Here is a 24,464-nt window from a genome sequence, read left to right on the forward strand (position 1 = left end):
GATCGTCTCAGCAAACTGACATACACGTATACATATACATTTACATTGTTAGAGTATTTAGTATTTAGCACATCAACAGTTGCTTTTCCCTTACATTGGGTTTTTCCAAGGGCTGTGGACATAATTTAATTGTGCCTGACTCCGGCAAATTCTATTGGAATCTGAATATGAATCTGAATCAGAATGAGAATCTCGGCTGGCAACTTTAAATAATCATATGCAAAAAGAGTAGGAATTAATCAATGATTTACAAGAACAATACGTGTGCACATGTCGGCAGCCGGCGGCAACAGCAGCCCAAGTTCCCTTGCCAACTGGGCTGCAACGTGGCCAACACCCGCTTGTTAGAGCTTGGTCCACCCATTGCCCAAGGGCAGCAGCAGCAGTTGGTTAACGTGGAGTGGGCTCGGCTGTGGTTGTGGCTGTGGTTGTGGCTGTGGTTGTGGCTGTGGTTGTGGCTGTGGCTGTGCAATGAGCATGAACACAAATAAGGCGTCGGCGCTGATCCTTGTCAACCACCGACAATAATTTCAATGTGCACACAACGGGCAGACGGACCGGCCACAGACCCAGCCACCAGGCCGCCACAACCACAACCACAACTACAACAGCCTCAACTCACTGGCTGCAGCCGCTAATAATTCAATTAGTTGCCTCAAAAAGATGCCAAACTGTGATGCTGACTGCCACAGCTGGTTGCTGGCGGTGCGGGGCGAGCGGGGCGAGTCGGGCAGTGGCTGAGCCTGGGTTGCCTCTTCAGCGGCTGCAGTTGCACAGAAGTTTGTGCGCTGCAGCGCAGCGCGGCTTCGATTATCCAAATGCCGGCGGCTAAATATCGCACCACCGCATAAATTTGCAGAGCGCAAGAGATGAGAAAATTGCTCAAAACTGGTTGGCAATGATTTTTGAATCCCACTCAGCTCATATCTAAAAGTGAACATATGAATATTATGAAATTCTAATGATAAATGAATATATGTAATGTAATACATGTATAATACATATGTAATACATATCATAATTATATAATTTATAGGCCTTAGCAAGAAAAAAACTATTGAGCAGTGAAATTTCTAAAAAAAAAAATTCTGAATTATTTGTTGAAGTCTTTATATATGTAAATATTATATATTTATATATATTTTTAAAAAATTTTATTTGATATATTATTTATTTTTTTTTTTTTTACATTTGTTAAGTATAAGATAATTTAAATTATAGAAAATTTTATATAAATATATACATTGCTATACTATATAAGCACTATTTCAAACTCTCTCATGCCTGTTCACAGCTACAATAGCTCAAATCTCGTATTATTTTTAATTATCTGTCAACATGCAGCTACACTAGCCAAATGGAAACGCTTACCCACAGTTAGGCACAGCGAGTCTGTAGTTAGAGCCAAGTAATTGTGATATAAATAAAAATCAACATATCAAGATACACGAGGCGAAGGATGTACAACATCACCGCAACAGACAGACGCGCTGCAGGAGGAGGAGGAGGGGGGCGGGCTGGCGCATGTAAATTTTAAATTGTAAATAATCGTAAATAACGCAAATATCGCCTTAAGCACGGCCAAAGCGACAAAAGGCAACGGCAGTCGCAATTCTCAGCTCACAGTTCTCAGTTCTCAGATCTCAGTTATTCTCAGCTATTTGCTCACTCACACTTGCTGTAATCTGGTAATACAGGGGTGTACACAGAATGAGGGAGATAGAGAGAGAGGGAGAGAGTGAGTGGGGCTTAGGTAGTTGCTGCAGTCAGTAGCCAGACTTAAGTTGGCCGCAGGCTGAAGGCTAAGCCGCTAAGACAACTCCCCTTGCCACGCCCCTCTCGACGCGAACGGATTTATAGAGCATGTTTTGGCTTCCAGTCAACGTGTGTGCGTATGCAAAGTGAATTTATTGACTTAAAATGCAAATTTCATATGACTACAAGTTGGAAAAAAAAGAAAAAAAAAAGAACGATGAACGAACAAGAGAATAAAATGCAAACCCTAAAGAGATTTTCACAAATTTCCGCATAACACGTTGCGCACTGTGCGGCTTGATAGATTGCCAGGCGAATCGGTGGTGCAGGTGGTGTGCGATGGTGGCTGCTCTTGACTGTATTTATCTAAGCTGTCTGTACAAGTGGCTCACAATTTGCTGAAGATTAAATGCCATCTTATGCCTTGACAATTTGTTATGTTTGTGGCATTGGCATTGCTCATGGCCGAGGCTTGAGCTTGTTTGCATCCCATTTAGTCAGGGGAGGCGCTGCTGAAGGTGGGTGCTGAAGGTGGGAGGGGCGTGGAAAATCATTTAAATACTTTGTACATATGCAAGTAAGTTGATTGTTCGGGCTGAGCTTTTATGGATGTGCGTATAAGAAATGGTTTTAATTTAAGAAAGCAAATAAGTAGAGAGCACAAGACATGTAAAGTAAATATACATCGTGTAGGTGACTCTTCTAGCAATTAAAATTTAATAAATTATATTACAGATGTTATATACATACATATATATTACATGTATACAATATATATAAAATATTAATAAAAAATAGAGTTTAAGACAAAAGCTGCAATCAAATTAAAAAAATAAAAATAAAAAAAAATTAAAAAAATAAAAATTAATAAAAAATAAAAATATATTAACAATAATAATAATAATAATATCTAATAAAATAAATATACAATATATATAACAATAATAATAATAATAATATTACCATAATTCACTGCCTATTTCATTGTATTGTATTTTATTTGTATATTTTATTGTATTGTATATTGATATTGTATTTTTTTGTGTGTGTAGTCTTGTAAGTTTTTTTTTTTATTTTTTTTTTTTTTAAGTAATCGAATAATAGAAGAACAGAAGAATACATTCAACTTATTCGCATGACTATGAGGATTAGATTTTGAAAATAATTTAATATAATCAAGGTGCTTGAATAAATGACTTCTAAATAACACAAAAGGTTAAACTAATTTTATATAATAATACCATATTTGTAAATAATATAATATTTATCAAAATTTGCGTTCCTCTCAGCATGTTAACTTACTAATTCAAGCCTCCTCTTTAAGTATTCCATTTAACTTCTATGTAACCAAGCTGCATTTGCTGGCTTATCCACAAGGAAAACCACGCCCGCACATGTGTACGAACGGTACCTGTGCACCGCCAACGGAATAGGATAAACAATTTTTGGCAGCTAACGAAATAATTCAAACGGCGCTTATCGCTCGCCTATCCTAGCGAAAGCTGCGAAACTTTGTGCACTTTCCGCTTAGGTGTAAAGTGGAAGGCAAACAAGAATAAACTCGAACCCCACAACCGAAAATCCGAAGCCTCGAGAATCTTGTAACTAACCTTTATTTGTTTTGTGGCAAGTGCGTCAAGGATATCCGTGGCTGATAAGCGACCCGCGCAGAGCCATTAAACCGCATCCTTTTGTCTTTGGCCGAGAGCGCGGCGGGCAAACAAAGCAAGCGGCCACGCCTCCATGTGCTCCGCCTGCGCGCTGCCATGTGGATAATACATTGTGTTGAACAAATGTTATGAAAAGGCGGCCAAGAAATTAAGCGTGTCGACGCTTGTTGACTGCAAATGCCAAAAAGTTGCGTAATAAAGTGCGACGACGAAGCCGCAAATTATAATTTTAACCTTTTACGCGCCTCGAAACTGTTGCCCGACCGCCAGAGGGCGCCACCCAGCCGTGGCGAGGTTAGACAGAGGCGGGCGACATGTGTGCCGGCAGCGATAAGCGCTGAGCCTGGTGGCCTTGTCTAATAGAATTAAAAGCCAACGAGGAAGTGCGCCAAGCGCATCGCCGCAGCTCAAAGGTCGTGCCGGATTTTAATGGTTGCCCGTCCGACCCCAGCCCACTATGCCTAACCTAACCCCAAACCCGCCCGGACGAGTGGCATATGAGTGAAAATAATAATAACAGTAATTTGAATGCTCAACTAGGCAAGTGTGGAATGGCATGGAATGGAATGGCAGAAAGATGCCAGCAAAATTCATATGCAAATGATTCGGAAACATTGCCAAAGGAGGGTTAACCCCCTGGTCCCTTGGTCCCCTGGCCCTCTTGGCCGCCTGGGTAACCCTTTCGTGCCATAAATTGAAAATAAACCATTTGCTTGTCGTTTGCTCGACTATGGCAAATAATAATTCAGGATTAGTCGCAACTTGTTTTGCCCCGCGCCAACTCTAAGGTTAATTACAACATTCGGTCAGGTCGTCCGTGCGGCCACAAATGGTCGACGTTCAGCTAAAGATAACGTAATCTGTATATTTTTTATTATTTATATTTCTGTGTGCTCTATGCATTTAAAAATAGAAGAAAACATATAAATATTTAAATATGTGTCTAACAATTATTTATCTTTCAAATTTGCCTTTATTTATATAATGGCTTTAAATATTTTAAAAGTAGGCTGAATTTTTTTCAACTGAGTTTATACTCTACTTTATAAACAAATAAATAAATAAATAAATTTGGAAACATCATTAATTTAATTTAATATTTATTAAATAAACGTTTTTGAAATTATATATTTGTTATATATAAATTTTTGAAAAATATTTTTAAAATATAAAATTTATAAAAATAATTTAAATTACACTAAAAAATGTTATAAATTCAATTAAATATTAACAAAATAAAAAAGTGTATAAAATAATATAAATATATAAAAAAACAAATTAAATAAAAAAATTTAATATTTTAACGATATATGAAATAAATGTATTTCTGTGCAATTTGTATCCTTTTAAACCTTAATATATTATCGGAAAAAAATATCTTTCAACAATGCTATATATTATACAAATGTATCATTATACTGATTATATATATTCCAAATAATTTCCATTGACCAAATAGACCACCTCTGGTGGTTTTTCTTATTGATTGAGCAATTCGTTAATTGAGCAACTTAGTATTTAATTTGAGGTAAGCAGAACAACATGAACAAGTTTTTTGTGGCGCCCACGCAGAATTGTAGTTTCATTAGCACCTCCTAGGCTCCCGCCGTGAAAAGTTAACTCGAATTAAATGTAAATTTTTTTGTGCCGTTCGTGTGGTGTGCGCCAGTCGAAAACATTAATTGTAAGGCAATCAGTCGCACACAGAACCCACGCAGACTGCGGCTAAACCAACAACTGCAATTTTCTTGGTGGCTTCAATCAGCCAACAATCAACAAACAGCGTGCCACAGCGCGGGGGGCAGCTAGAAGATCCCCTGCATTGCCCCGCTACCATCCTACTCTTGTTGCCAATGGCTGGCACCGCAAATTGCGGCAGGCAAAACAAGCTGCAAGCCGAAAGCTGGCGACAATTTGGCAAAAACACACACACAATGCAAACAAAAGTGTTAGAACTACGCCTTTTACATAAATAGGAAAAAATCAACTGTGTTAGCCAGTAAAAATAGTTTTGATTTTTTTTTTGCGGTTTACGATTGTGAGTGAGTTTCTCTTTTCTTCTCTTATATATGTAAAAAAGAATTTTTTTGAGTTTTATTATTTATTTATTTAAAATTTTTTATTTTATTATTTATTTACATTATTTTAATTTTTATAATATGTATAAATTAATTAAATATAAAAAAGAACTTTTTTTAGTTTTATTATTTATTTATTTAAATTATTTTATTTTATTATTTATCTACATTATTTTAATTTTTATAATATGTATAAATTTATTAAATATATTTAAAAATATTTAAAAATAAACTGTATATATATTTAGATATTTGTAAACATATTTTTAATAAAAGCCTTAAAGCAATTCCAAAATGTCTAACTGAAGCACAGCTCTCTCCCAAGTCCAATTCACTTTCCAGCTGTATTCAATTACAACAGAATTTCCACTAATTAAAGCATAGAAAAGTAATATCAATGTCTCATAAACAGACGAGACAAGGAGCAAAAATTATTCACGCTACATAATTATAGAAACAAACTGCGACAAAGACAAAAGGCAAAAGGCAAAGGGTTGCGGTTTTCGGTTTGCGGCTTGCGGCTTACGGGCTGTGGTTTGAGCCCTGGGCAACCGCAACGCCACCCAGTGGTTCCGCCGTAAGCTCAAAGTGTTTGTCATTTGTTGTTTTTTCGGGCTGGATTTAATTACACTCAATTACCGGATACCACAAGGCGATCCATTTACACTTGAGCTCCACTGGGCACAGCCGATGACACTTTTGCCGGGCAACAGGTGAAGTGCCACACCCCCTCTGGCACTGTTCATTAATGCCGTTAGACATTTTAACGAATTTTATGCAAATTGCAAACGGGAAACACTTTGAAACCACAACGCCCCCCACCTCTGGGGCTGAGCAACTCTTTCGGCGGCTGTGTAACAGGAGCTGTAGGTCGGCAGGAGGCAGGAGGCAGGAGCTGGGCGGCAGGAGTCTCTGAGGTGGTAAGCAGATTGTGGCATCGTTTCGTGTTAGCTGAGTTATTATTGCAAATTAATTTTTGTTCATTAGATTTGAGAATGTCACAAACTTTCTCGACGCGCAGCTGAGACTAAGTGCTACTCCGGTTGCGGAAGGGGAACATGGAATATTGGCCGAAATTAAGGGAAAGTACTCAATACTGAAGAAGGCGAAAGTAGAGACAGAAAGTGAGTAAAATGTAAAGGAATTGATATGCATAGATACTTGAATTTGAAAGTCTACTTTTAATAGGTCTAAAAGCATTCGAATCTAATCTTAACTAAGTTATATTGTATACGAAGACAATCAATATGTTTAATATTCCCTTTATTAATATTTTACATATAATGTTCTACTGCCTGGTATAAGCGCAATAAGGCAAATGAGTCTTTGATATTTAAATACCTCTCTAAGCACACGGTAAAGTTAAGCCTATTGACTAGCACACAACCACCCAGCCACTCACACACACACGCACACACATAAGCACATCTCATGTGAAATGAGCGGTAAATAATCCTTTTGAAATGCCTCAAAGCAAATTAATTAATGTGCCACACAGCCGGAATTTATGGCGCACTGTGGTGGATGCGCAGATGTTACAGGTGCACCAGGTTGTGTGGCTTGGGAGGGGGTGGCTGGGTGTTGGGGTATTTGGGTGGTTGGCTGGTTGGGGCTGGTGGCCAACACAAACTTATATGCAGATACATTTGACAACCCCTCGTTGTATGCGAATCGATGCGATTGAAACTTTCGCCACAAAACCAAACCCGTTTTGCATATTTCAGTTTAGTTTTTGAATTATGGCTGAAAGTTGGCTTTTAATTGAAAGTACACAGTGCGAGGGGGACTGCGGCCGGCGTTATGAACTCATTGATATCGGAGCCATTATGAAAATGTTTATTATTATCATTTTGCACATTTGGTCCCGGCGACACAGAGATGACAAAGCATAATAAATTGCCAGACTCCCAGCCTTTCCATTTCGGATGCCAGTTCCGCTCCTGCTGCGGCCCGAGTTCTGTGTTTTAATGCATTTTTAATTAGTAGCAATTAATATGGTAATTTGTTCAAGTGCTAATAGATACTGCGAGCAGTAATGCCTGGCCGGCACAGAATGAGTTTCGATGGACTGCGTGCGAAATGGCTATTATTATTGGTAACATTATGTTCGCGATGGCAACGAGTTTGGCTAGGGAAAGCAAATGCATAAACTTTATTACGTATAGATCGTATAGATCTTTGGTTGAGATATGCATATAAACAATTGCCCTGAGACTGATTGAAATAGCTTTTGAATATACATTAAAAATATAAAAACCTATTAGTCATAACTGAAAAAACCCTGCCAAAAACTAATGCCATATTTTTAATATACATATCTGAGGTAATTATATCACTTAAGATGTTTTTCCAATTGACTTAAACGAAGGTACACAGTTTTCCTAATGTGATTAAATATAATTTAGACTAATAAACTAAATTATAATTGAAGCAAATCAACAATCAAGTAAAAAAAAAAAATAATAAAAATAAATTAAATTAAAAATTAAAAAAAAAAAATAAAGCTAGTGAACAGATCAAGTGCGCTAAAAAAATAAATAAAAATAAATAAAATAAAATAAAAAATTAATAAATAAAATAAAATAATAAAAAAATGTATTATTTTTTAGTTAAAAATTAAAAATAATAATATTATAATATAATATTATAATTATAATGATAATTAATTAAATTAATTTTTAGAACGGGTTGATCTCGTGATCCAAATTGATTATTGATTGATGTTATGTTAGACTATGTCAAGGTTTTCAATCGGCTTATGGCTTATATAATGTATGTTCTATATATTTACGTTATTCTCTAATTAATATACTTTCTATCAAAGTACTCTGCTATGTAAATATTGATGTATTATGCCACTGGGGATTGCATATAACGTCAGCCCAGCGATATCCTAATTAGTTAATAAATTTCCTGTAAACTGGAAAGATGTACTTGGCATTTTATTATATGCATTTCGGTTCGCCTTAATGAATTTCTTTATTAGCGTTAATCTCAACTTAATCTTTACCATTTATTTACACTCAATTCACATGGTTGCAGAGCTCGGGCAGGAGTCTCCAAGGGAATACACAGAAATGCGCACAAACAATTTCATCAAACTGAAAGGCAAAAGTCTGAAGCCCAAAGTCACGAATCCAGCTGCAGATTAATTGCATTAATTAATCGCTAAAAACAAAGTACGTAAGCAAACACGAGAGTATATCTCAAGACCCCAACCCGGGGCCCTGTAACCCGCCCGTGGGCAGTTGTAAGAAGACGCAAAATGCAAAAGCCTTCGGCCGAGCGACTCTGATGAGGATGTTGGATGAGAGAATAAAACAAGTGGCATTTCCGTTTTTCATTAAGCCCAGACGAAAAGGCAAATCAAAATGCCCATGGGTGGATGTGGATGTGGATATGCTTCTGTTTGTGTTTGTGTTTGCTTTTTTTATTCATATCCATATCGCTCGCTGGCCACAAAATGATTTGTTTGCCGGACAATCGCTTTGAGTCCAGTATTCAGTGGTTAATTACAGATTGGCAAAGGCAAAACCCAAACCAAAGCTCGCAGCTCAATTTCATAATTAACATGGCTTCCATTTCGACATCAATGGCAAAGGCAATCGCAATATAATAATCACAATAGTGGATTCGTTTCCCAGTTGCCAACCTCGACTCTCTCGCTCAGTCAGCTGTGCATCGAATCAAATTTGATTCGAGCTGATTGATCATACCCAGCGGGTATGCTGATACCTATTTGCCAGTTGGCAAACTGTTGCCCTCCCGCCGGTGCTTGTGTAATGTATCCTGTAATCGAGTGTAATCCTGTAAAGACCTGCTCGCTGACGAGCTCGCTCAGCTGGAGGCCATTCACTCATTGTTGAAGCGTCCTTACCAAATGGCCAAGCCTCATTCACAACCAGCTTAGCTTTTGTGCTGATGAATTAGCTTTTCTTGGCGTTTTTATTGGGTTAGGCACAGCTTACAGTGGGCACTCGAGTCAGTCCATAACTTTTTCCAAAAAAGGTATACATAAATAATAGTTTCCTTTCAATTTCAGTTAAGTTTTTTATTTATTTACATATTTGTACTTATGCATATTTTTATTCGACTGTTTAGAGTATATTATTCCCATAACCAATCTTACCTGGTACAAAGTACACGAACCTCGGCTTATCCGATGACATCAACAGTCAGCGAGCCAAATATCCATCTATCTCTCGAATCTCTCCCTCGGTTCGTTCGCAAGTCCCTCGAGTCAATGGGCAAACAGAGAGAGAAAAATCAAAATCAAATGCCATAGCAAAGTGGATTTTCCACCCTTTTTATTAGCAATTGCTCAACGCCCCTGCCCGCAGTTGTCGTCGTCGTCACTGCCGTCGCTGTCGCAGTCAACGTCAATGTTAACGCCAGTGGTTGCTCTGTGGTTGTGGGTCGGTAATCCCACAATGAGCTGCCATAATAGATGGCAAGCAAATTGAAGACCTTTGTCGACGGCATCGAGTGGGTCGACATGGAGCGCGCCGAGCATTTGCGGTTGTCGGTGGGTTTGCTTGGGTGGTGGTGGCAGCAGTGGCGGCGGCGGCGTTGACTTCTGTGTTGCGCTTAACATTTGCGGTTTCGCACTTTTGCAACAATTCGACGACGGCTGTCGTGTGCCAGCGGGTGTCCCCTTCCACCGCTCCCCGCCCCAACGGCCTGCCATCCTCACCTGACGCACGCTTGATTGTACGCAACAGGGTGGAAAGTTGAAGTGCATCCGGCTGGTCAGTGAAATGTGGTTGGGTGGTTCACCACACAGATACACACACACACACACACACTGGCTAAATTACCAAATGAGACTTTTTGTCATTATGCGAATTATGAGGCTGGATAAAAGGTATTAAATATATTTTGGTCACCAGCCTCACAGCCTCGCAGCCTCGCCGCCTCGCCGCAGCCTTTGCAGCCTGGTTTTAGGCTAATTGAAAAGTCCCGCCCACCTAGTTTTTTCTGCTGCTGGCCATGGGCCGCAGCTGGGCAACAATTTTCGGCAATTTGCAAATGGTCCACTCTCTGTCTGTGAGCAGCAGGTCCATTAGTACTCGTTAGTCAGCGCTGTAAACTACCTCGCAGAATTATGCTCATTTTTTGTTTAGTAACTGACATTTATGAGCTTTAAGCCAGGCTGGATTATGCGGTGGTTTATTGGGGGCTGGTTGGGATACAATGTTTGATGGCTTAGTGGCATCGTTCACTTATACATTTTATTTTTAATGAGCTCATTTACATACAACTTTGACAAATTCTAGTTTATTTTTATATAAGCGTTTGTTTTGGCTTTTGAAATCTGGCTGCGAATTTTTTCATTTTAAAATTGTTTCCATTGAATAAGCTTTAAATATTCATGGAGTTATCAAATAGATATACATATAGGGGAAGCCCTCACAGCTTTGTCCATTATTTTTGCATTTTCAGTGAACTCTTTGTCAATATTTTGTTATCGGTTATTCATGCATGACATCATTCACATATGAAATCAGCATCTCGATTGTTAATGTGGGTACGTGTCAACATTTCTGACATTTTTAAATTTCAATTTTGACAGTTTGCTGATGAACATGCGTCCCGGCCAGATTGCCAATTACATAGGTGGAAGGATTGTCAATAAAATGTACTTTAATAAAATAAATATGCTTTAATGTAATGTGATGAAATATTTTATATTATATATAATATTTGCATATAAGGTTGCAATAATGTAAATACATTTTATTTATTTATTTTTTTTTATTTATTTATTTAGAGTAGGGAGTCTAGAGAGTATGTAAGATATATGGAGCTTACTGAATTTCATTAGAGATCTCATTCAGCTGCTCAAGTCATGTCTTCATTTGCATGTCTGTAATTAAATTTGAAAACTGTGACAATTCATTTTGTGGTGATTTTTCATTTACCCTTGTTTCACGATTCCACACGCTTGTCCAACCCTTTGGCTGAGCTTTGCCACGCCCCGGCACTGTCAGTGTTGTCTAGTGGCATGAAATCAAAGGACGAGAAGTAGAAGGTTGAGTGTTGGTTACATTATCATCGACATCAGCGCAGGACGCGCGAGCCGCGGTCGTCCTGGCCTGTGTCCTGACTTTTGAGCACACATCATCTCGACTGTTTGTAGTCGTATTATATGTCACTGCTCTGAAGTGCTCTCAAATTCAGAAATGTTCTGCTCGCTTTTTAGCACTTTTTAATGCAGTCGCCGCCAGGTCTGTGCTTTCTAAGTGATTTAATGGATTTTGCATGCATTAAATTGAACGAGAAGCCAAGCTGTTAATTGCAATGCGAATTTATTGTTATTATTATAATGTCGCTCATCTCAGAAATGATAGGGGAAATGACGACAAATTCTCAAGTGCACGCGCTCTGTTGCAAGGGCACTCAAAAGTGCGGACAACTGTTCCTTTATGCCTTTAAAATATCGCATGGCTAATGGCAGCCCCTGTTGATCGGATATAGCTTATGGGAAGACGAGTGGCAGCTACGCAATATCATGAGGCAATTCGCGTTTTGGGTGGGGTTTGAGATCTAGGTGAATGATAGAGTATAAGCTAGAACTAAATGGAATTTAGCCTTTAAATTAAATTATTTTTAAATCAGTAAATTAAAATTGTACATAAAATATTTTTTTTAAATAATACAAGTTTTTTTTATATTTATTTATTTAATTTCTAATATTTTTTGTTTCTAAATTTTTTAATATCTATTTAAGTTTTTTTTAGGGCTCAAACATATTAAAGTGGCTTTTAGGATTCTGTTACTGCTGGCATTAATTTAGTTAACATTAAATATCAATCTTAAGTTACTTATACTATATACTTATACTATATATTAAAGATACTAAATGCATTCAAACGAATCTAAACTTTTCTTAAATCAATCCGACAACTTTTTGTGTTCCTCTAACGTGATCCTGACTCCTTTTGCTGATGTTTTGTGGCGCACTGCATAATTAAAGAATAACAAAAGGCAAGCCGTATTGAAGCAGCAAACGAAGCAACTGTCAGCCAGTGAGCATTCTATCAAACTGTCAATAAGCAATTCATTTGCAAATACGATTCTCAATGGGAGCAGAAGAAGAAACCGCAACAAATGCGCCCCAAATGGTAGGTGAGGTTCGTGTCATTGTTTGTCAAAAAGCCATTTCGGTTCGTATCGAATTTCCAGAGTTGCGAAAAAAAGGAAACACGAAAAAAAAGTGTATCCATTGCTGTAGCTAACACATGAGCTGCTTTCTGGACCAACTTTTGGGTAGGGTGCTGCGACAGTCGGACAGTTGGAGTTGTGCGTCGGGGAAAATACTCCCTTGGGTGGGCTTCGCCACTCGCATGTGACAGGAGGAGGCGGCGGCGGAGCGTGCTGGGTATGGAAGCTGGCAACCTATCAGGCCGCTGCCATCTAACCGAGCGTTGACATTTGTGCATGCACAATCAACGGTTCGATTTAATGGAAAAAATGAATTTCACTCCACGCTCTGCGGTTTTGCTTCTTTTGGGAGCCGCCTTTTGTGTGGGCAGCAAATTTCCATGAATGCGAAAATTGGTTGGTAGCCGCTACAGAGAACGTTTAATACGTCGTCGCTTTTTCTCTCCATTTTCCCATTGGCTGCCACGAATCGAAACTGCAAATCGTAATTGAAGCTACGCGCACTTTTCAGAAAAAAAAAATAAAAATAAATAAAAGAGAAATAATATTTGGCAACTGTCTATGAAATCGCTCTATTCGCTTTTTCTCGCATTGTTATCGGGAGCCCGGGCGTAATTAATTGTGGTTTGAGGTACTTACAACATATCGGCAGCATAAAAAAGTTTAGCTATCCGTTAAATGCTTTCGAGTCAATGCCACACTTGATTTAAATTTAAAAATGAAAAAAAAAAAAAATAAAATAAAAAAAAAATTGCTTTGGCAAAAAATTGACAATTTTTGACACAATGCTGCGGCGATAAGCACACTCTGAAACGTCGTATAGGAAATTAAATTTTTTCCAATCAAAAACATTTCAATGGCAGTTCACACATACACTGAGCGAAAAGTGGGTGGTTGATTGTCGGAGATCTGAAATCAACAGTCCCTCAGCTCAGTTCAGTGGAGTTCGGCTAACGACGACGGATTTATTTCATTCCAACTCAATAAAGTTGCACAAAATATTTCATTTGATGCATTAGCCAGATACGAGAGACAAGAGAATTCTAATTTGTATCGAATATATAACTAATATTACAGTCGATGAATTTACTGAAGGGCCTAAAGAGACTGAAATTGGAAATGCAAACTTTTTCCTGTGTGAATATCATTTGGATTAAAATCTAAATTGAAGATATTTTTTTCATAATTATAATATTGCTTAGAAATAGAATCAATATCGGCTATGTAGATTTTTACTAAAATAATATTTTAAATTCTTGATTAACAATTAATTTTTCTGTTTTCTTCATGATAACCAAAAACATAAATAGAAATTATTTTATCTTAGAAGTTTCCTTTTCTAATAAGATGTTTTTTTTAAAACATATTATATAATATCATATATTCTGGAATTTGAATATTCCTTAAATCTGTTTTATAATATGTGTTTTGTAGTACTGTGAGCGTTCTTGAAGAGCTTGAAGAAGTGAAACATTTCAATTAAATGTCACGCATTAATATTCATTAAATTATTTAGACTCTGGCAGGAGTCGGGAGAGCTGGGGTGGGGAGTATATGCCGCTTATAAGTCGTATAGCTCTGGTACTGCTCGAAAACAATAACATTAAATCACTTAGAGTGTCAACCAAGTTGTGGGCTGACTTTGAGGCGCCCTTGGCTGCCTGCACAGTGTCCAGTGCAAGTCCAGATGGCATTCATTATCATAATCTGCAACATCATAAAGCAATTTGTGGTGCGCGTGGTGGGGGGAGGAGGCGTCGCGCTGAGTTGTTTGCGTCGCATAGAGCGCGTTTATGGATATGTGCAGCTTGTTGCTCGCAGTGTTTGTTGTTGTTGTTGTTGTTGCGGGGCAGGAAAACCCAGCAAAAATCTTAATTACTTGCCCAACCAAGCGCTTGACCTCGCTCACACGCCCAGGACGAGTGCTGAACAAGCTTAAGTCAACGCCGCAGCTGAAGGGGCTGCCGCTGCTGCTGCTGCTGCTGCTGCTGCTGAAGTGTTGAGTCGCAGTCGTCGTGGTCGTCACCCACAAGGCCCATAATGGGGGTTAATTGGGCTGTGTGCGCGACACGCATACATCTTGGTAATTAACCAAAGAAGCGACTCCAAAATGACCATCGCCTAGGCCCCCGTCATGTCCAGGCGAACGGACATGCTTTCTACAAATGGGCAGGGCGGCAGCAATTAAAGTCCATTTGCCCATGTGCGAACCGCTCGCTCACTTTCACTTGGCCACTCGCTGCAATTGTTAGAGATTGCCATCGAGGTCCCACTCGATGGTGCCATATGCACATCTCATATTAATTTATGTGGCGTTACATCGTGCGCTTTCTCTAGAATTTATTATGCTGCCCAATGACAATATTTACTTATGTAGTTGCGTTCATTCTTTTCTCCCTTCTGCTTTCTTTCATTGCGCTGCTCTCTGTGTCAATTGGACTTTCTTCTGGGGTGGACTCTCGCAATTTATGGTTCCATTATGTTAATCATTGGCAATTGCTGCATGGTCAAGTGCTAATTATTTCTATTAACGGAATGCTATGTGCAGATATAAGCGAGTGAATAACCTCCCAGTGCACTCAACAATTTATGCCCAGAGCTGATGACATATGCTCAACGGGCATTTTCTAATCAAGGAATGCAGAACTTTAAGCTCAATGAACTTTCACTTAACTTCAAAATCTCTCTGCGAAATGAAAAGATATTAATTATGTTATATACAGTAAGCAGCAATAATTATTATATATTAAACATATTTTTTCGATACTTGGATATTTTTCAAAGGTTTTTAATTTATTTTATATGCAAAACTCTCTCTGAGTGTAAGCATAATAAAATAATTTAATACTTTTGTACCTATTGAAAATTTAAATCAAATTTCAAAGTGCAGCAAATTCCTAATTTGTTGTTTGCATTATTTAATAATATATAAACTTGTTCATGTTTTCCCTATACAAGTTTTTCCAGCAGTCGCTAACAATAGCTCCATTAGCTATAGTAAAATTTTTACTGACTAGCCCCATATCTGTTTCTATAACTCATTGTTGTGCCAAAAATGTAAAGCATAGTGAAACACAAAAGAAAAATAATGAAAAGAGAAGGAGAATGAAAATCGAGCTGGAAATTTTCTGAAATAATGGACTTTAATGGATGTTTTGCGGACACAGAAATGCAGCACAAATAGCGACTGCAGCGAACAATGCATTTTAAAAGAGCAGCTAAATGAAATAGAAATTTAAGCGAATGCAAGAGAAGAGCAGTAGGCAAAGCAAATAAATGTATTTTTAAAGTCATCAATCAAGAGGGCACAACTTGCGTCACTTTCACTCGAAAGGAACAGATTTCATTAGCCAACTGTCGGGCAGGCTGTGGGGGGCAGTGCGAGGGTGCGAGCCTGTGGTTGGTGGCCTTAATTGTTATTTGGACAAATTGTTTTTGGCTTAACAAGGCGCAGGATTAATGATCTGGTCAGTCAATAAATGTGGCCCACAGGCATGGGTGGTAGAAATCCCTGCCCTTCCCTTCCCTTCTCTTTCCTTTTCTTTTTTTCTTTGCCTCTGACTCAAGCAACATAAAGCGCAACGGTTGCCGCATTTGGTGGCATATAAATTGTTAACGGTTTCGGCAATTAAAGCCGCACTAATTGCCAGCAATAAGACACTTAAGAAAACGTGACTTCTGCATGGCAAATCAGCCCAAGAATGGTGGCCATAAAAAGGGTTAGAAAACCCCACTAAAAGCAAGAATTTATGTCCGGCCAAAAATATAAAAGAGGATGTCTTTAAATTCAATTAGCATTGTCTTTAACTCGCTTGAGCCGGCTGACAATGATGTCATCGCCATTGTCACAATAATGACAGGATATCATTAAAACATCCTTTGCCATTAGACCCAAAAAAAAAAAAAAAAATGAAGAAAACTCGTTTGATGTCTCTTAAAAATCAGCTTACACTCAATTTTTTATGGCAGAGTTAAGAGCAGTCCACCTCTTAAAGCTGTTGCGGGCTCAGTGCACGAAATTTTCTATTTTTGTTGTAGCTCCGGGCTGTGTGGATGTGGACCCCACTAGAGCCCTTTGGCTCTTTTTGGCCAGATAACGGGCGCAGCCATGTTCGAAAAATGTCGCGGCCGGAAAAAAAGTTTTGCGTCATAATAAATAATTTCAACGCATTCGTCTGGAAGGATTAAACCGCAAACCTGCGTGTGCACTGCCTACCTTTTGGACCAGGCCCGCGGCCCAGAATAGAAGGCCGCAAAGCAAAATAAAACAAAAATGATTCAATGAACCTGGTAGCATGAAAAAAGGTAAACATTACTGCTATAATCTTGGTTATAATCTGAGTTTATGTACTTCAAGTCTGCGTGGACTGAAAACGCGACGAGTGTTTCAGTATTATGTGTACTGTTTGGATTTTTACCACTTAATATTCAATTTAGCATCATTCACATAAAATTTAGCTATTGATAACTGAATATGGAGGAATACTTCAGTTTTTTATAAATTTTATCTGAAGCACTATCGAAAGCTTTCATGCAGCACTTAAATTAAAATGAACTGATTGTTATCTTATTTCAAACAGAAGATATCGCTGGAACTGACTTCAGATATTGCGTGCTGATAGATAAAGACTTCCAATTCATCAACTTCTGTTCTCTATTTGACTGACATGTGCCTCCTTAGCTCAGTGGCAGAGCACTGGTCTTGTAAACCAGGGGTCGTGAGTTCAATTCTCACAGGAGGCAATATTTTTCGTTAATATTAACAAACTATATTTTGAAGTTTGCGTATATTTTATCAAACGTGTAATATACAATACAAAAAAAAACTCAATAACATGGCAATGAGCATCTGTGAGCATCTCTCAAAAGATTAATTGAAAATGATCCCATTCAATCAGCTGTAAGGACGAGCGTGTCCTCGTCAGAGTTCAAATGTCAAAGGAGAAAGTGGAGAGGATATGTCACGAGTGCATAACGAATATCCAATTTAGATATTGTGCTCCTTTGACAAGCGCAAATGTTTTACATTTTTAATTAGAAAGTCACACAAGGATGCGCGGGGCAGCCGTGTGCGACATTATCGCTGACAGGACGTCAACGGCACGAGCTACTCGACGCCAGGGGGCGTCTCTGCACACCCCCCAGCGACGTTTGCGGTTCGCATTAAAAGGCTTGGGCAAATAGCGAGGCAGGGGCAGGGGTTGGGAGTGCGTTTGCTGTGTCGTCGCATTCAAGGACATGTTAAGGATACTTGGGCTATTAGTTGATGTCGTTCGTCGCATTTGCTGTTGTCAAATATTTGCGCCAACTGCGACCCGGAGTTCAAAACGTTGTCCGCCATTGACAAGTTTTTTGTGCTTTCTATTTGACTTGTTGTTCGCTTTTAATTATGTTGTTTATTTTATCTGTGGCCTCGCATCTACTATTATTTGTATATAATTAAAGTCGCGCTTCAACGTATTTTCTTCATATACACATTTTTTTTTTTCGAATTTATGCCTTGCTCGCTTATCGGCCGCATAAATCGCATTCGATTCGCTGGGCATTCAGCGGTGCCTTAATGAAAAACCAACAATTGAGCCGTATACGCTTTGTTATTAATTAATTTGGCCTTGGCCCACGCACGAAATGCGCATTAGCCAATAAATCAGTGTGCATGGCCGCAATGCTGCCATTCCATTATCCTTATTATCCTGGCAGAGCCCCAACGCAGCCATTGTTGCGGCCACACTGTGGAAATTTGTCTGGCTGCAGGTCTGTGCTGTCTCTGCTCCTTTGGCATGCAGTTTAACATGAGAAGAGCTCAAGCTCAGCAGAGATCTACATTTTGAATGCATTCGATATTCATTTCACCTTTCATAAAGACTTTTCTGTTCCGCTTGCTATGAAAAATGAAAGGAAAGTAAAGTCTAAAATAAAACTGATATGGAATATTCTCATTTGTATCCAATTAACTAAACAGCTAATGAGCTTTTGGTTAACAATATTATTAGCAACTCAATCAAATCGAAAGCCAATTGGCAGAGCTGTCCAACTTCCCAACTGGAATATCAACGCGGGCTCCCCAAAGTATGCAACGGTTTTTTTCTGCTGAGTAGCAAAACTGTTTGTGGGTGAGGCGATGGGAGGGCGTGGCAATTTATCATTTTGTAAAGTTTGGCGAGTTTGTTGCAACTTGTTAAGCGGATGCCACAGAGGACAGTGTTGACGGCTAAGCACATGGCTTTCGGTGGCGGCGTGGGCTGGGCAGTAGATAACGCTGCTCGAGTCGCTGAGTGTGATGAGTGGCCGCTAGAGGGCGCCAGTTGGCTGGCTTATTGCCCTGTTGGCGGGACCCCCTTTTAACTTTTGAGCCAGCCAGCTGACAATTGGCCTGCACTGTGCGTCTTTTGTAATTAATTTTGATGGACGACCCGTTGCGCTTAGTTGGCTAACAGCTGCGGCCCAGGTAACACAAACAGCCAGAACAACTTTTCGCCAGGTCCCCGACAAAAGTTTTTCCAGCGCCAGCAGCCACGTACCCACCGTCTCTTAATCTGCTGTTGGCTGTTGGTGGGTGGCAAGCGGCAGCTGTGGCATAATTTTTGGTGTTTTAATTCTTGGGTGTTTTTCATTTTTTTGTTGGTGCTTTGGTGTTTTGGCTGGTCCATCAATGTCTGGCACAGAGACAAAAGCTATTAAGGGAATTAAAAATGCATGAAGCTAAAATGGGCTTCTGGCTCAAACCCTGCTGATTGCCGACTGCCGACTGCCGACTCTTGGTTGTCGTCTGTCGATTTGCCTCTTGCACTTAGTTAATTAGAGCCAAGTCTGTGCTCTCCAGTTTACCAGCATAACAATATATATTTATATACATATATATTCATAATTCATAGCGCAAATTGTTTACGTCTTGAGGCAGCTGCCTGCTCTCTGTAATTGCATGTTGCAATTGCAGCCGCAACAGCAACTGCTACTGTTGCTGCCGTTTAACTGTTTGTGTGCACTTTGCAGCTATGGGCAACGCCCCTATCGCCCCATTCTCCGCCACCCGCTGGCAACTGCTGCTTCGTTTATGTAGAAATTCTATCCCATCAGTGCGCCCATTTGTCTAATTTGTGTGTGCGCTTCTTGGGAATTAGAGTTGAGAAATTATAAGCTCACCCACACACACACTCACTCACTCACTCCCATACACACTCACTCATTCATGCATTCGTTCATTTATTTATTCATCTTGTTTAATTGCCAAAGTCGGCAACTACAAAACTCTCGTCACACTCACAATTCCGCATGTGGCGTAGATCTTTTGTTTTCCATTCCTCTCTCTCTCTCTCTCTCTCTCTCTCTCTCTCTCTCTCTCTCTCTCTCTCTCTCTCTCTCTCTCTTTCTCTCTAAACTTTTCCTTCTATCTGTCTCTCTAACTGTGGGTTGCATTTCTAGAATTGTTCTATTAGCTTTAATTGATGTACTTTCATTCATTCACATGTTGCCTCCAGGGCTTGCAAATGCACAATGTTTGATTAAGCAATTCATATTAATAACTTTACTTGCATCTCAACAATGACAGTAAATTTGAAGAATTTTATATATATATGAGCAATGTAGACCAATAGGGTCATGGTTTTATTATTATATATTTTGAAGAAATTTATTTTGGCAAGCTTCATAAGATTTTAGAATTATATTAGAATAAATTAATAAATTATTAATTTTATTATTTATAATATAACATAAACTAATTATAAAATAAAATAAATTTGTAAATTACGTTTCTTAGATTTTAAATTATATTTTATTATTATTTATAATTATTCAAAAATGTTAAAATTAAGTTTTTTATGCAGCCATCATTTTATTAAATTAATAATTCAAAAATCTATCTTTAAATATTTATATTGTATTATTAATCTCTTATTTTGAAACTTATTTTTTGTTATGTTTTATGTTTTTTTTTTATATTTTATATTTTATATTTTATATTTTATATTTTATATTTTATATTTTATATTTTATATTTTATATTTTATATTTTATATTTTATATTTTATATTTTATATTTTATATTTTATATTTTATATTTTATATTTTATATTTTATATTTTATATATTATATTTTATTTTATATTTATTTAGATATCAATTTCTTATCCTTCATCAATTAGTTCAATTGTTATTTGATACTTTTCAGGCCAACTGCGCTCAACATTGTCATGCATTGCCATTCCCTTACAATAAAATATTTCTTGTCGTTTTTGCATCTCATGCACCAAAGAAATCCCCCAAAATATTCGAATTCCATACAATGGGCCATGCCTCAGCATTTCTTTTGGCAACATTTCTGGCAAAACATCTTGAAAATATTTGTTTTCTTTTGGCCTTATCGATACGCGTTGCTGGTCAGCTATAGGCCAAGTTATTGATGTCCGCAATCAGATAAAGCCACAAAGAAAGAGAGACAGAGAGAGAGAGAGAGTGAAAGGGAGATGGCGATGCCGTGCCGGCTGCTGCGGCAGCCAGTTGCGGTTGCATCTTGATGTTGTTTCTGTTGTCGCTGTGGCTCGCGACAACGATGACGTTGCACGTGTGACACTTTTGGCACCGCAAACGCTTCCTCATCATTGGCATAACTCAAGAACTGTGCCACGCTGTGTGGATTGTGCTGATAAGCGATCAGCTCCCCAGAACCGCTGAGCCGCTGACGGTTTATGTGGCTCAAGCGGTGCTAAACTTTGTCTCTCTTAGCGGTATTTGTGCATGGTTTCACTCAGACTTCTGCAGCTACTACTACTACTACTACTAATCAGCAGCTGGCTTCATTATGTGCACAAATTATGTTTATCCGATTACCTGAGCAGTTAGCTAACCATTTGTCCATTTATTTGGACGCCCGCACCGCTGGAAAACACCCCCGTTGGCTGGCTGGCATCTTAAGTAGCCCACAATGTGTGTAAACGTCACACGCCTCTCCAGTTCCCTTTGTTTTCCCGCTAAATTTCCGGCTACTCTTCCTAACAAATTGATTTCGGCTACAACTGGACAACGCCCGACCCAGGCACGATCCTTGCCAGAGGCAGCAGCATATGGCGCATCTTCTACTGTGATTTGCCTCATAGATTAGCCCGATGGCTGCAGCAGCCTCTGCCTGCAGATTGCTTTGTCTTTGCTTGCCGCATTGTCATGGAAATGCGTATTGCCTGCAACTGCAACGGCAAATGCAACTGCAACTGTGCGTCTGCATGCTCTTGGTCTGCTGGACGTTGTCCCCATGCCATCCAGAATGCTATTCTTTGGGTGAAATTTGTATCGCCTTTTCCAAATCTACTTAGCACACAATGGCGTTGAAATAGTCTTATTGCTTTTTGAGTGCTATTTGCTCAAGATTTATGGTTTGATTTTCTCTCTCTCTAGCTGACCAAAAAAAGTAAGGGAATTACAGCATAGGTAGCTAGCTGTGTGTGTACGTGTGTGTGAGGGAGAATAGGAGATAGGGGAATTATGAAAGACATATGCTCTCTGTGTAAGCTAGCAAATCTCTAGGCTTGCATACAAAAATTAAAATTTGAATAGTTGCTCAACTATTTATAAGCTTGATAAAATTATGTAAAAATATGTTTAGCTGTAGAATGGAAGCTAATGTACAGTTAGGTATTCCCTATAACTTAGATTCCAATACTCATATATATTATATATATACAGAGTAAATATTTTGTTGGCCAGCTAATTTTTCTATAGCCTTATAATGCTCGCCAAAAACTTTCTCGTCTTATTACCAAGCAGACATTCATGAGCTTCAACTAAACATGTTAAACGGCACCCTAACATCCCACTTGTTTGCATTTTGGTATGCCTTGGGTCAATTACAAACGCCTGACAGATGGGTTCAACATCGTGATTTCGCAGAGTTATTCTTTCACCAACTCAATTTTCGCCTGGCAACAGCAGCAACAACAGCAACAGCAGCAGCAACAGCAACAACAGCAACAATAGCCACAATCCAAGTGACTACCAAACGATATTCAAATGTTGTCAAAGTCGTCGATTATTCAAGACGCGGCACTAACTACCGTTCCGAGAATGAACAGTTCAGCCAAGCGAAGTACCTCTATTGCCCAAACAAACACACCCACACCTCACCAATCACTTGGCCGATAAATTTCCCAAATCTTGGCATCGCGACGTATCAAAGCTGAAGTAAAGGCAGCAGCAGCAGCAGCAGCAGCAGGAGCAGGAGCAGCAGCAGCACCAACAGTATACAATTCTGGTGAAAAACAGTTTTTCCTTATCTGCGTCACTTTGGGCTCTTTTATTTTGGGGCCTGGTCTGGTCGGGTCTGGGCTCTCTGGTTCGTATTTATGGCATTTGCATATATTTTGCATAACGCAATCGATGGCATCGACATGGAAAATATGTTTACCTCGCTGCAGCTACTGCTTGGCTCGCTCTCTCTCTCTCTCTCTTGCTAGCTCTCTTTCTCTTTGGCATTCTTGTGCTTAATTCGGTGAATACAAGTTACATTTGCATAGCATCGAGTGGGAGATGCGCATAGATTTGCTGGGAAATGATTATGCCAAAGCTTTGGCGAAATTTCCCCCCATAGAAAGTTGGCCAAAAAGCAAGAAAAAAAAAATACAAGCAGAAACTAAAACACTCGAAGAGATGCCGCCCTCAAAGCTCGCCTAATGTATTATGTATACATATACTATGAGCCGACATTGGCATACCAAAAGCAACTATAGAAAAAATGATAATTAAGTCTACTTGTTGTCTATCTACAAATTAAAATCTAAACAAGATATTTTTCATGTTCGAGTCAAATTTTTGCGACTACAACTAAAACGTGCGCCCCAAAACAAACTTAATAAAGCGGGTGGTGCGCTGGCGGCTGGCGGCTGGCGGGGCAGGGGCTGTTGGGGCGTGCAATGACGACAAACTCGAGATTATAAATATTTAAAATGCAGTAGCAAACTTTTGGCACGTTATTGTTTGAATAAGAAAAAAGTTTCTTGTCTGCCAGCGATTTTTATCAAAAACAATTTTTAATGCGCGATTTCAGATACTAAAACAAAAAAAAAAAAACCTTCACAAAATAAAAATAACTTCAAGTAAATAGATTTTTGTAGCGCCCTCTGCTGAAATTCAGTAGCCGGCAGTTGCTTGACCCGCAGCTGAACTCAAATCTTAAGCAAATTGCAATGCTGCAGCCGATTCGATGCCATGCTGCAGTGGCTGCGGCTCGCCGATGATTGTCTTTCAAATGCGAGCAACAACCGCAACAATCAACAGCAGCAGCAGCAGCTACAGCAGCAACAACAACAGCAACAAAATAAAGTCATGTTGCTGCAATTGAACTGCAATTGCCAAGTTAGTTCAATTTGTTAGTTTAGCAAAATAAAATAGACATTAATTGAACCCGGAATATCTGAACTTCATCTCAATCATAATTTAATTAGCCAAGAGTTAGGTCTAAGTCAATGTGAATAAGGAATTTATTAAATTTATTTCTGCTGTGCAGATTAAGGAAAATATGCATTTATGTATTTTATTAACATTTAAAAATGCCAATTTCGAATCAAAATACATATAATTACATACCTCATATATTATGCTAATACATAATTTATTTATTTTTTTATTTAATTTAAGTTATTTAATTATATTATGTGTATAAGAATTTGTCTATAATATTAAATAATACATTAAATTTTTATTAGATAAAGATATCTTATGATTCAATACTTACATTTTAATAAAATACATAAATACATATTTTTTTTTAAATTGATTTATAAATTATAAAATACACGAAATATGTATT

The 24,464-nt window shown here is 38.5% G+C and overlaps 1 non-coding gene across 1 annotated transcript; it reads left to right on the top strand.

The window, feature by feature from the left end:
- The first annotated feature begins 17,338 nt into the window (after window positions 1–17,338).
- TRNAT-UGU (transfer RNA threonine (anticodon UGU)) lies at window positions 17,339–17,410 on the top strand. The gene has a single exon. It is a non-coding gene; the product is annotated as a tRNA-Thr (tRNA).
- Window positions 17,411–24,464: the final 7,054 nt, after the last annotated feature.

The sequence above is a fragment of the Drosophila navojoa genome, chromosome 2 (assembly GCF_054131105.1).
Source record: "Drosophila navojoa isolate 15081-1374.11 chromosome 2, UAZ_NAV_1.0, whole genome shotgun sequence".
NCBI classification, from domain to species: Eukaryota; Metazoa; Arthropoda; class Insecta; order Diptera; family Drosophilidae; genus Drosophila; species Drosophila navojoa.